Here is a 13,931-nt window from a genome sequence, read left to right as displayed (position 1 = left end):
GTACCACTCTCATGAGGGATGCTGAAAATGGGGAGCAAATATACGGAAAATCTCTGGACCTTCTGCTCAATTTTGCTGAGTCTAAAAGTGCTCTAAAAAATAAATTATATTAAAAATACTTATATATAGATAGAGATTTACCATAACTTTTCTGCCATAAAAAGACTTGGGGTTACAAAATCCAACATTCTGACATGCTTGTCTAAAAACAGCAGTGATCTTACCTAATCGTTTACAGCTTCAGATTCTCAATTGTACAGCTCTGTCACTTATGGGCAAATTTTAATGCACTGAATAAATAGCATTTCATATTAACACAGGTTCACAACCAAGTGTCATAATTTACCACCTGCTCGGTCTTGGGGAAGTCCCCTAATATTCTATGACTCAGTTTCCTCAACTATAAAATGGGAGAAGTAATGGTATTTACTTCACTTGGTTGTCAGAAAATCAAATGAAAGGTGGTGGTTAAAAGGGCTCATGAAGTGTGTGGCCTCTGAGTATTACAAAATACAAAAAACTTATTTTGTAGTGATTAACCCCCAACTTAATGCCAGTAAATCTCTTTTATTTTTACCAATATCAGTTATAGTCATCAGAGGAGAAAAATGGTGTCTTCAAGAATGAATAGGAAATGTTTGAAATTCATTACTTTAGTAAAGAATTTTTACTGTGTTTCAATTTTGTAGTCAGACTTACTCAGTATAATAAACCACTAGATGAATTACTTAATACCATATCTAGAAATTGTAATTCTTTAGTTCTTTATCTGGATTTGAACTACCTAGCTGTAAAAAGGCCTCAAAATAAATAATTTCAGTTTTTCTACTTATGAGTTCAAAATCTACTCCCTGGTTTATTCTTTGATTCAGGAAAATTTCAAAAGCGGATTTGCTGATGATAACAAATTTATTTTCAGGAATAATATTCCTGATCTAATATGAGACAATAAATAATTCAGAAGTTTCATATTATCAGGGAATTTCATTTAGGAGATCAACTGGGGATTGGTGTAATGAGAAGCATTCACCTTGCTCAGACTGCTACTCTGCATTTAATCTTATAATATTCCCTTTAGGGTATACAAGACAGCTTGTTGGAAAATTCTTTGCTATATTAAGCAAGAGAACAAAAGAGAGAAGGCAGGTAAAGGACACAGCACTATGGAAATGACATTTAGTTTCTATTTGAATTCTCAAGTATTGAACTTTTTAAAATCTTCATTTGAAGAAATTCTGAGAAATTTGTCACGAGTCAGAACAAAACAGGATATAGCCTGCCACCGAAGATAGAGTGCTAAAAAAAAAAAACCCTTAACAATTGTTCAACCTAAATGGTTGGTGATCAGTGTTCATTTCACTATTCTTGCAACTCTCCCTATGTTTGACAATTTTTAACAGCAAAAAGTTTAGTGGGGGAAACCTGTTGCTAAAAAAGTAGGGGAAAGATTCTGTACAGTTTTCTCTTTTGGCACAACTAATATCTATTCACTCTTCACTTGGGAATAGCATCTTTCCCCCTACAAAACCCATGTGCTCTAGGGGATGGGATGCAGTGGGTGGCTGCATGCATCACCTGGACAGCCACACCTCTCCCTAAGAACAGTCAGCACACATCTGTCCCCCTGACCGTTTGGACTGGCTCAGAGATGGGCAAGAGACTAAATCTGAACCAAGTAGAGTGAAGCCCAGGATTTTTGTTCCACAGTTATGGGAAAAGCTTTTACTTTTCCTAGTCAACACGAATGGAGGAAAGATAAAGGCCCATAAACTGGGGGTGATCACATTAGGACCATAATTAGAGAGTTCACCAGAGACTGAACTCAGCAACAAGGAAATAGTTGACAGAAAGACAGACAGACAGAGAGAGAGAGAGAGAGAGAAAGCTACTCCTAGGATTTCCCTGGTGGTACAGTGGATAGGAATCCACCCATCAATGCAGAGGACACAAGTCCCACCCCTGGTCCTCTAAGATTCCACATGCCACAGAACAAAAATTCCCATGTGCCGCAACTACTGAGCTTGACTTCTAGAGCCTGTGGCTGTCCAGGTGATGCATGCAGCCACCCACTGCACCCCACCCCCTAGAGCACATGGATTTTGTAGGGGGAAAGATGCTATTCCCAAGTGAAGAGTGAATAGATATTAATTGTGCCAAAAGAGAAAACTGTACAGAATCTTTCCCCTACTTTTTTAGTGAGCTGCAACTAAAGAGCCTGCACGCTGCTGCTACCGAAGCCCATGTGCCTGGACTCTGCTCTGCAGTAAGAGAAGCCACCATGATGAGAAGCCCACGTACCACAATGGAGAGTAGCCTCCGCTCGCCACAATTAGAGAAAGTTGGTGTGCAGCAAGGAAGACCTAGTGCAGTCACAATAAATCAATCTTTAAAAAAAAAAAAAGTTACTTCAGCCAAATCTAGAACTTTTCAATTATTTGAGACAATAATTGTCCCTGTTTGCTTAAGCTAGAATGGGTCTGTTTTTCTGTTGTTTGCAAGTGAAAGTATCCCTACAGCAAGACAAAAACAGTCCAAGCAACGATTAAAGGAACCCATTTTTTACCTCACATGCAGACACTCTGAGAGCATTATTGTATCATTTGCTGCTGAATGGAGAGGAAAGTTGGTTCCTAAGGACCCCCTCGGCCAAAGAAGTACAAAACATCTGCTGAAGTCATGAGTGACTCGTTAGTGAAGTTCAGCAGCAGTCAAGCTGTCTAAAAAACACATCTATTCTCACCAGTGGGTATTTATATAATTAGGGTCAATTACAATTTAGAATTTCTGGGGCATGGGGCTAAATTACAGTGACATTTAAGAGCTCTGCTAAATTTTCCCCATTCATTGTGAAGATTTCTGGAGTAACTATGTTGTAATTAAGTAATTTCATCTCTTCATTTTTATTATAATTTTCTTCTTCAGGCTTGGCAGTTACCCACTGCTCCAGGGTACCTTCCTTCACAGGAAACGAAAAAAAGGTCACTGGACTTTTAACCAATGCTTGGATGAGGTTCTGTTGCCCGCTACATGACGAGTGCTGATGTGTGCAGCATCCTCAAAATGAGTTGTTTCAACAAGATTCTCTCAGCTCCAGACTTCTCTCCATCAGAAGCCTTCCTCCAAATCATTAAGTTGTCTGCATGGGTAATCAAAACCAAGACAAAAAGAGGACAAGTTTTCAGTTGTTTTAGATGCTAGCTCTTGTCCAACTCTTTGTGACGCTATGGACTGCAGCCCATAAGGCTCCTCTGTCTATGGGATTTCCCAGGCAAGAATACTGGGGTGGGTTGCCATTTCCTTTTCTAGGGGATCTTCCTGACCCAGGGATGGAACTCATGTCTCCTGCATTAGTAGGCAGATTCTTTACCATAGAACCACCTGGGAAACATGAGTTTTAAGTAGTCCCTAGGAAATGTGCAAGCAAAGTCTATTACTTGCCTGTGGGTTTCACACTGGCCTCACAAGTACAAGTTTTATGAAGATACACCTTTTGAGCTTAAAACAAGAGAGACAGAGAGGAATGATAGCTCTCATTGCATCAAGCTATTTCAATTGCATTTACTTCTAGCAACAAAGTACATCACAGCCATAAAAAATAGCCAGAAGCCTTTAAATTTTAAGTCAATAGCACTTGACTATTATATGTTCCTAAGAGAAGGTATAATAAATTGTGTTGATGTTATAGAATATTCAGCTTTCTCCGAAGAGGGAGTAGGAAGGGAATACTGATAACAATGACATCAATTACTATCAACCTCCGATAAGGATTCACTCCATCCAAGCACCCAGTCCCTTAGAGGAAACATATTATAAGCAACATTTGGGGAAAAATGAGAAAAATATTTTTGTAAAAGTTGGTTGTATTTTTGAGCTCATGAGTGAAAGAGTCAAGACTGAAACCTCATCACACTGATTATCAAGCCTGCATTCTAAATTGTAATACAAGTGTTGAAACCTGAGCATGAGAGTAGTTATTCTAGTTTCTGACTCCATACATGATGTTCATATATGTTGCAAGTAACTCTAAAAGCATCATCCTTGATCAAGCCTAGACATTTATAATTAGGGATTCCTTCAACTAATTTTATCCTCATCCAGCCTCTTATGTTGCTGCTCATTCCATGACATGTGACATACACCTTCCATTCCTACCTACAGAAAACTTACTTGTAACTAAAATCCATGCTATTCCTTCTTTCCACAAGTATTCAGCAGGTGCCAACTACATGCAAGGCATGATAAAGAAGTAAAAGACAGACATAGCTCCCTTGTCATATACTACACAGTAACACAGGGCAGATGATAGTGTCTCTGAGTTTATGAAGGCATTCCAGTGCATTCCACAAACAGCTAACATTCACACTAACTCTAAAAGTGTATTCCAAAGATGACCAACTAGAATAAAAGGAGACTTTTACTTCACAAATGCCAAATTTATGTCAGGTATTTCCATATGCATCTAAATTAATCATTAGACAAATTTTGGATGTAAACATATTAATACATTCATTCAAAACTATTTTGCAACACCTACACTGTTTAAGATGCTACCTTAGACACTAGACGCCACACAAAGATGAGTCAGACCACATGAAATGAAGTCAGCATAAACAGTCAAAGCAAAGGCAGTGTTTTATATTGGGAGCTGCAAAAAAGACATGGGAGTACTCGAATGTCATTTGCTTCTGGCTAGTAAGGAGAGCTATCTCTGAAGGATCCCTTCAGCCCTAAAAGTTCACATCTGGTGAAGTTCTGAAGCTCCTCTAGGATAGGAATTGGATGCTGGTAAGCACTACCCTGGTGGCTCACTGGTAAAGAATCCGCCTGTCACTACAGGTGATTCAAGAGACGCAGGTTTGATCTCTGCATCAAGAAGATCCCCTGGAGAAGGAAATGGCAACCCACTCCAGTATTCTTGCCTGAAAAATCCCATGGATGGAGGAGTCTGGCGGGCTACAGTCTGTAGGGTCACAAACAGCTGGACACAACTGAGCATGCACGCACGCGCGCACACACACACACACACACACACACTTTTATTCCAGTAGCTATCACCACAACAGGGAAACAGCAGTTTCTCAAAAAATAGTTGGGTAAAAGGTAGAGACAGAGCCCTCGTGGACTTTCTAGTCCAGCAAATTGCTTAAGAAACAAAGAATGTTGCAGTGATCAAACTACTTACATTTCTAAGCTTTAATTTCCATTGTACAGTCAATTTGGCAAATTAAAATACCTACACCCCAAAATGGCTAATCATAATTAATATAAATTTTGCTTATAATGAAGGGTATCATTAGCAAATCATTAATGAATGTCAGAAAGGGAAGATTATTGCAGTGTTCTGGATAAATATTTTAAGAAGAAAAAGGTACTTGGATGAGAAATATTGCAGCCTGTTTCCAGTTATTAAAAATAACTGTTTTGAATGGCAATTTGGAAAGATGTGCAGTGAAACAAAGGATACTATTCATTATAGTCAGGGTGGCAATCAGTTGGCAATAATCTATAAATGGATTGCAGTAAAGATGTGGTATCAAATCCAGGCAGAGTCAAAATTGCGAATAACACAGAAAAACACAAGCATGGTCTATACTAAAACAGTCACACCTTTCTCTCTCTCCTGCTAACACTGGCTTTTTCCTTTGTCTTCTCCAATACTGTGAGCTCCTCGCACAGAGATTATATATGTTCACCATATACAATCTCTTGCATATGGTCTTTAAAAACAAGGAAGGAAAGAAGTCAGAACTTCTCTCTGAAAATCAGTACAGTACTCAGTCTACCTTCTTATCAATCAATATGTTTGCCCTCAGGAAGCAGCTATCAAAGAACTGGTGAAAGAATAGGCCAGGACAAAAATATATTATCTTTCTCCAGAGAGTGTAAGGAACCTATGACTATTACCAGGAATTAAATATATTTGGTATATATCCCCAAACTGGCCAACCCCACTGTGAGTGACTAATCTGGTCACAAATGCTTCTTTCCTTTCAACTTTTTGTTTTGAAATAATCCACATCTACAATAAGTTGCAAGAGTAGTATAAGAAATAGCTCTTCACTATACCCTTCCTCAAGTATTCACATTTTGCTCTACTTTCTCTCTCTCAACACACACGGGGCTGCACATAATGCACACACTCACTGTCGCTATCCTAATCATTCGTCTTCCTGTTCTTGATGGCAGGACGGCTTAGGTATTCCAGAAAAGAGAATGAAAGGTTTTATCACCCCTACAAAACAGAGATGAAGCCTTGCACGAGATGTTTTCAGTACCTTGCATAAAGTCATCTCCCTGACGTGAAGAGTTTGGTACAGTGGAAAGTGGGAAATATAACCGGAAAACAGGTGGGAAAGATGCCAAGGACTCTATATGTTCTCCAACAGAACATTTTTTTTTAAAGCATTGTAAGATTTTTGAGTAGGCTTGCAATCGAACATAAATGTTATTTTTCTGAGATAATTTGGGGATGACACACCAATGACACAACAGAAAAAAAAGAGAATAGTGACAGAACAACATAGTGAGTTCAAAACACACCGAGTTTTAGCAAAAAGATAACGCAACTGGGTTATTTCTTTCCTATAAGAAAAGAAAGCTAGGGAGGTTTGAAAAGTCAGTGGCCAATAGTTTTTAATATAAATATATTCAAATAGCACGTATTTCAATTAATTAGGTTTCGAGAGGACTAACATGGTATTTGGACTTGGACATTAAATCCATATCGGCCTTACAGATAGTCCCCATGTTCTTCAGCCCTCCACTCCAATCCCTTCCCCTCCCCAGAAAAATCAATACGAAAACCTTCTATCAGTCAAAAAGGACTGTACTATTTAAGTGGAAATAGCTATCTACATTACAATTGTAAATGTCTAAAGCTCGTAAGTCTGGGGTTTTCCTAATGGGAGTATATGATCTGACTTCTTGTTATTCTTACGGTTGTGTTCACAAGAGCGGTTTAAAGGCCTAAGTGCCATAAATTAGATTTTCTTTAAGAAATCATGTCCTTGACATATTTTTTCATTATCGGAGAAGAATGAAACAGATTTTTCAGTTAATTAGTGCTAAGGCATGTATTTTGCATTAGCATTAAGTTTACCAAAATGGCTTTAAAAACTTGAACAGATGGCAGAATTATAATAACTTTTCCTTATGATTTAGGTTAAGAATAAAGTGTCAAGAGAATTCTCCTAACTTTTCTATAAAGTTAATGCAATGAATAGATACGATGTACTGCTTTTCTCATAGAGGTGTGAACAACTCTGTCTCACCTTAGATGAATATAATGAGCTGGGGGAATACATTTCAGTATTATCTATCTAGGGTAAAGGGGTTTCCCAGGGCTTAAACATGAGTCTACATAGAAACAAATCTAAACCCCAGACAGTAACTGAGTGGGGTTGGGCACGGATTGCAAAGATCAGGGTCTACAGGGCCCTGGCAGGTAAAGTAAGTGAGTCGCGTGGCGCTGCTCTAAGAATAATAGGGAAGAACGGGGACTGCAACAAGCTGGGCAGATGAGGCATCATCCAAAGGCCGTGGGATCTAGGCCACTGACAAGCTGCTCAGAGGAGATTTTTCCAAAGTGTAAAATCTTAAGTGTAAAATCTCCCAATTAAAACTTTGGCAGCTATACCGTATTTTCTTTTCTTTTAAAGTAAATAAATAAAGCCAAGAGGACCAGGGAAAATAGTCTGTGGCCTCCAGTTGGCCATGGAGACCTCAGTCTGCAACCCTGGATGGGCAAGAGCAGATACCAATAATTAGAGTTTATGGTCAGTTGTTGTGTAGTTGCAAAGTCGTGTCCAACTCTTTTGTGACCCCAAGGACTGTAGCCCTTCAGGTTCCTCTGTCCCTGAGATTTCCCATGCAGGAATACTGGAGTGGGTTCCCATTTCCTTCTCCAGGGGATCTTTGTAACCCAGGGACTGAACTCACGTCTCTTGCACTGGCAGGAGGATTCTTTACCACTGAGCTACTACGGAAGTCTTTGTGGTCAGAACTATGACTTAAGTCATGCCCTGTCCTTACCAGGAACTCAGCCCCTGAGTGAAACACTTTAAGTTAGCACATTTGGATCTACTCTACAGCCTGGTTTTCAAAAGCAAATTGTAGTGAGAAATGCCTGAATTCTAGTGACTATATCGCCATGATACCCTACACGGATGATCCAGAGTTTAGGGACTTCCACTGCACTTTCCATGGACTTTCCTGGTGGCTCAGACGGTAAAGCGTCTGTCTACAATGCAGTAGGCCTGGGTTCAATCCCTGGGTTGGGAAGACCCCCTGAAGAAGGAAATGGCAGTCCACTCCAGGACTACTGCCTGGAAAATCCCATGGACAGAGGAGTCTGGTAGGCTATAGTCCATGGGGTCACGAAGAGTCGGACACGACTGAGCGACTTCACTTTCTTTCACTGCACTGACCACTACTCAGCTAGCTCTTCATTGTCTCTTGACTCCTTAAATTCTCTATAGTGCCTATTCTAAACTCTTACCCCATGTCCTTAAAAAGTCATTAGTAATTGAAATTAGAAAGCAAGGAGAGAATCCACACATTCTCCTAGTCTTCATATGCTTTAACTGCACTGCAGCAGTGATTGTCTCACATCTGTGCGTCTCTCATCATTCACATCAAGCCTCTGAAATTTCCTCATCCCACTAAACTCACCCTTCTTTCTTGAACATTCTCCGAATCTCTCTCCTCTCATCGCTTGGTTAATACCCACTCTTGGATTCTTCGTAGATCAACTCTCTCCATATACAATAATTTGATAATAAAGGGTAACAAACACTACCCATCCACCTATTTTTCATTAACTTCTTGCCTAATTAATGGAATCTTCTAGCTTTATACTCTTTTTCTCAGGTAAGGATTTTATTCACTCTTTGGTTTTCATCCTTGCTCTGTTCAGGATGACTTCCAAATCAGTCAATATGTTAAAATTCATATTCCCCTAATCGAAGTTTAAAACCTTAAAGAAGAAAAAAAGAGAGAGAGAAATGGAGATGGAATAATAGTAACAATATCAGCTAACACTGATTGACCTTTTATTATGAGCCAAGCTTACTTACTTAGTCATTCAGTCGTGTCTGACTCTTAGCGACCCCATGAACCTCAGCACACCAGGCCTCCTTGTCCATCAGCAACTCCTGGAGTCCACCCAAACCCATGTCCATTGAGTCGGTGATGCCATTCAACCACCTCATCCTCTGTCGTCCCCTTCTCCTCCTCCCCTCAATCTTTCCCAGCATCAGGGTCTTTTCTTTCTTTTTTTTTTTTTTTTACATTTTATTTTATTTTTAAACTTTACATAATTGTATTAGTTTTGTCAAATATCAAAATGAATCCGCCACAGGTATACATGTGTTCCCCATCCTGAACCCTCCTCCCTCCCCATACCATCCCTCTGGGTCGTCCCAGTGCACTAGCCCCAAGCATCCAGTATCGTTCATCGAACCTGGACTGGCAACTCATTTCATACATGATATTTTACATGTTTCAATGCCATTCTCCCAAATCTTCCCACCCTCCCCCTCTCCCACAGAGTCCATAAGACTAAATGAGTCAGCTCTTCACATCAGGTGGACAAAGTACTGGAGTTTCAGCTTCAATATCATTCCTTCCAATGAACACCCAGGACTGATCTCCTTCAGAATGGACTGGTTGGATCTCCTTGCAGTCCAAGGCACTCTCAAGAGTCTTCTCTAGCGCCACGGTTCAAAAGCATCAATTCTGTGGCGCTCATCTTTCTTTATAGTCCAACTCTCACATCCATACTTGACCACTGGAAAAAGCAGTGGTAGTACTTAATATGTACTACCTCATTTTTCACAAAACTAGAAGATAGGTTTTAGGGTTGTTTTAGAGATGACCAAACTCAAGCTAAGAGCTCCAAGTCCCTCACAGTTGTGTGAGGTCACCTGATAACTAGGTGGATCCAGGACCCAAATATGAGTATTGTTTTGGCCACAAGGTTCATCTTCTTCCTTCCTACATGTAAATCAACTGATAATTTCGGTAGGCCCCAGCGTGGCTTAGTAACTTGCTGCTTCCACTTTGTTCCACTCCAGAGCCATCACCCTCATCACAGCCTTCAAGACTCCTGTCTTTTGGACACTGCAAAATCTCCCACCTGTCCTTTATGCATCTAGTTTCTTCCTTGTCAAACCAAATTTTCACTGTGGTGATCTTACTAATATCCAGCTTATAACAAATCCTTTAGAAAAAAAAAGTATGCCTTAGTGGAAAACAACCCACTGCCTAGCCCTGTTCATTGCTTTAGCTATTTTACTTATAGCTTATACCTATTTTATAACTTATAGCTATTTACTTATAACTTATAGCTATTTCATCTATAAGTTATAGGTAACTAACAGTAATGAAAATATTAGACATAAAAATTATTTCCTGTCTGGTAGGCATTTAACTGACTTCCTGCCTACTCCATCTTACCTCATCACCTGCAGAAAAACCAATTTGGATGCCATTTGCACATTCATCTCAATATCCTCATTCTATAAATGTGAAAGCTTTTCCAGTTCTCTTTTGAACCCATTACATCTGCAGGTTCCCTTATGAATTAACTAAAAATCTTTAACACACTGTTATTTTTGTATATATGTATAACAGTCATGACTTGGGATTACAGAAAATAATTTTTTACAAATATCCAGCTTGTAATAGGTCCATTCTTTGCTCAAAAGCTTTTGATGGACACTGTTTGCCAAATGAATTAAGTCCAAAGACCTCAACGCGCAGTTCAAATTCCACATTACAACCTAGTCTGTCAGCTGTATATTCATTCTGCTTTCCTCACTATTCACAACCTCCACATAGGCCAACGGCAATTCTCGGATCTCAGATACACATTTCACTCTCCGAGTTTTCCTCCATTGTTGATGCTAATTCTTTCACCTAGAATGTTGCTATTCATCTAGGGTTCTATATAAATAGCTGATGTGGAGGCTTTAGGCCCATGTTTCTCAAATATTTTCATGGAAATAAGGCAGACAAACAAAATTCCTATTTGCTTCACTTGGGTGAAAGAAAGGGGAGGAGGAGAAAATAAAGTAGACTAACAGAAGCAGAAATTTTATAAACTTCTCATGCTTTACCTTAAAGATGTACATAATTTTTATTCATTCCATAACATATCAAGCTTTCCTGAAAAATAACAACTCCATACACACATATTATAGTAAAATTGACATTCCAGGAAGGTGATTTACCTAATCTGTGGATTTACAGACTCAGGTAAATTATTTGATGATGTGGAACTGTACACTGTACTCCCAGAAAACAGGAATGGTTAAGAAACCCTCCCCTACCCTACCCTTTTATGAAAGAACCCACCCTCCCATCTTCAAAAGGATTCCTTTATTTACCTGCCTCTAAATTGGAGAAGGCAATGGCACCCCACTCCAGTACTTTTGCCTGGAAAATCCCATGGACGGAGGAGCCTGGTAGGCTGCAGTCCATGGGGTCGCTAGAGTCGGACACGACTGAGCGACTTCACTTTCACTTTTCACTTTCATGCATTGGAGGAGGAAATGGCAACCCACTCCAGTGCTCTTGCCTGGAGAATCCCAGGGACTGGGGAGCCTGGTGGGCTACCGTCTATGGGGTCGCACAGAGTCGGACACGACTGAAGCGACTTAGCAGCAGCAGCAGCAAATTGAAGAAAGTAGGGAAAACCACTAGACCATTCAGGTATGACCTAAATCAAATCCCTAATGATTGTACAGTGGAAATGAGATTAGATTCAAAGGACTAGATCTAACACACAGAGTGCCTGATGAACTATGGATTGAGGTTCATGACATTGTACAGGAGACAGGGATCAAGACCATCCCCAAGAAAAAGAAATGCAAAAAAGCAAAATGGCTGTCTGAGGAAGGCTTACAAATAGCAGTTAAAAGAAGAGAAGCAAAAAGCAAAGGAGAAAAGGAAAGGTATACCCATTTGAATGCAGACTTCCAAAGAATAGCAAGGAGACATAAGAAAGCCTTCCTCAGTGATCAGTGCAAAGAAACAGAGGAAAACAACAGAATGGGAAAGACTAGAGATCTCTTCAAGAAAATTAGAGATACCAAGGGAACATTTCATGCAAAGATGGGCTCGATAAAGGACAGAAATGGCATGTACCTAACAGAAGCAGAAGATATTAAGAAGAGGTGGCAAGAATACACAGAAGAACTGTACAAAAAACACCTTCATCACCCAGATCAGTCACCTAGAGCCAGACATCCTGGAATGTGAAGTCAAGTGGACCTTAGGAAGCATCACTATGAACAAAGCTAGTAGAGGTGATAGAATTCCAGTTGAGCTTTTCAAATCCTAAAAGATGATGCTGTGAAAGTGCTGCACTCAATATGCCAGCAAATTTGGAAAACTTAGCAGTGGCCATGGGACTGGAAAAGGTCAGTTTTCATTCTAATGCCAAAAAACATTGAAACTATCACACAAGTGCTCTCATTTCACACACTAGCAAAGTAATGCTCAAAATTCTCCAAGCCAAGCCTCAACAGTATGTGACCCATGAACTTCCAGATGTTCAAGCTGGTTTTAGAAAAGGCAGAGGAACCAGAGATCAAATTGACAACATCTGTTGGATCATCGAAAAAGCAAGAGAGTTCCAGAAAAACATCTACTTCTGCTTTATTGACTATACCAAAGTCTTTGACTGTGTGGATCACAATAAACTATGGAAAATTCTGAAAGAGATGGGAATACCAGATCACTTGACCTGCCTCTTGACAAACCTGTATGCAGGTCAGGAAGCAACAGTTAGAACTGGACATGGAACAACAGACTGATTAGAAATCAGGAAAGGAGTACCTCGAGGCTGTATATTGCCACCCTGCTTATTTAATTTATATGCAGAATACATCATGAGAAACACTGGGCTGGATGAAGCACAAGCTGGAATCATGATTGCCGGGAGAAATATCAATAACCTCAGATATGCAGATGACACCACCCTTATGGCAAAAAATGAAGAAGAACTAAAGAGCCTCTTGATGAAAGTGAAAGAGGAGAGTGAAAAAGTTGGCTTAAAATTCAACATTCAGAAAACTAAGATCATGGCATCTGGTCCCATCACTTCATGGGAAATAGATGGGGAAACAGTGACTGACTATTTTGTTGGGCTCCAAAATCACTGCAGATGGTGACTGCAGCCATGAAATTAAAGGATGCTTACTCTTTGGAAGAAAAGTTATGACCAAACCAGACAGCATATTAAAAAGCAGAGACATTACTTTGCCAACAAAGGTCCATCTAGTCAAGGTTATGGTTTTCTCCAGTAGTCACATATGGATGTGAGAGTTGGACTATAAAGAAAGGTGACTGCCGAAGAATCGATGCTTTTGAACTGTGGTGTTGGAGAAGACTCTTGAGAGTCCCTTGGCATGCAAGGAGATCCAACCAGTCCATTCTGAAGGAGATCAGCCCTGAGTGTTCATTGGAAGGACTGATATTAAAGCTGAAACTCCAATACTTTGGCCACTTGATGTGACGAACTGACTCATTTGAAAAGACCCTGATGCTGGGAAAGATTGAAGGCTGAAGGAGAAGGGGATGACAGAGGATGAGATGGTTAGATGGCATCACCAACTCAATGGATATGAGTTTTAGTGGACTCCAGGAGTTGGTAACGGACAGCAAGGCCTGGCGTGCTGTGGTCCATGCGGTCACAAAGAGTAGGACATGACTGAGCGACTGAACTGAACTTATGAAACTCCAATGACCCCTTCCTCTTCTTTGAGATGTTATTTATGAATCTTTTTACACAATAGCCTGAATAAAACTATATCCTTAATTGCACAGTAGATTATGTATTTTTCACATGACATTCCTAAGAGTATGTCCCATTTTAAAAAGTTTGTGAGTTTATATGATAGTTTTCAAGATTATAAATGTGGAATCTT

The 13,931-nt window shown here is 39.8% G+C and overlaps 1 protein-coding gene and 1 long non-coding RNA gene across 10 annotated transcripts in view; both read right to left on the bottom strand.

Moving 5' to 3' along the window:
• Positions 1–11,355, bottom strand: part of LOC139178609 (uncharacterized) — a 29,248-nt gene extending 17,893 nt beyond the window's left edge. The window contains exon 1 of the long non-coding RNA XR_011562998.1: positions 2,299–11,355. This is a non-coding gene — a long non-coding RNA (uncharacterized lncRNA). The remainder of the gene's footprint in view (positions 1–2,298) is intronic.
• The window catches only part of FHIT (fragile histidine triad diadenosine triphosphatase), a 1,527,031-nt gene that overhangs the window by 538,805 nt on the left and 974,295 nt on the right, over positions 1–13,931 (bottom strand). The gene's annotated exons all lie outside the window — the stretch shown is intronic.

The sequence above is a fragment of the Bos indicus genome, chromosome 22 (genome assembly GCF_029378745.1).
Source record: "Bos indicus isolate NIAB-ARS_2022 breed Sahiwal x Tharparkar chromosome 22, NIAB-ARS_B.indTharparkar_mat_pri_1.0, whole genome shotgun sequence".
Lineage (NCBI taxonomy): Eukaryota > Metazoa > Chordata > Mammalia > Artiodactyla > Bovidae > Bos > Bos indicus.
Note: the sequence above shows the minus strand (reverse complement) of the source record. Positions and strands in the feature narration are given on the sequence as shown.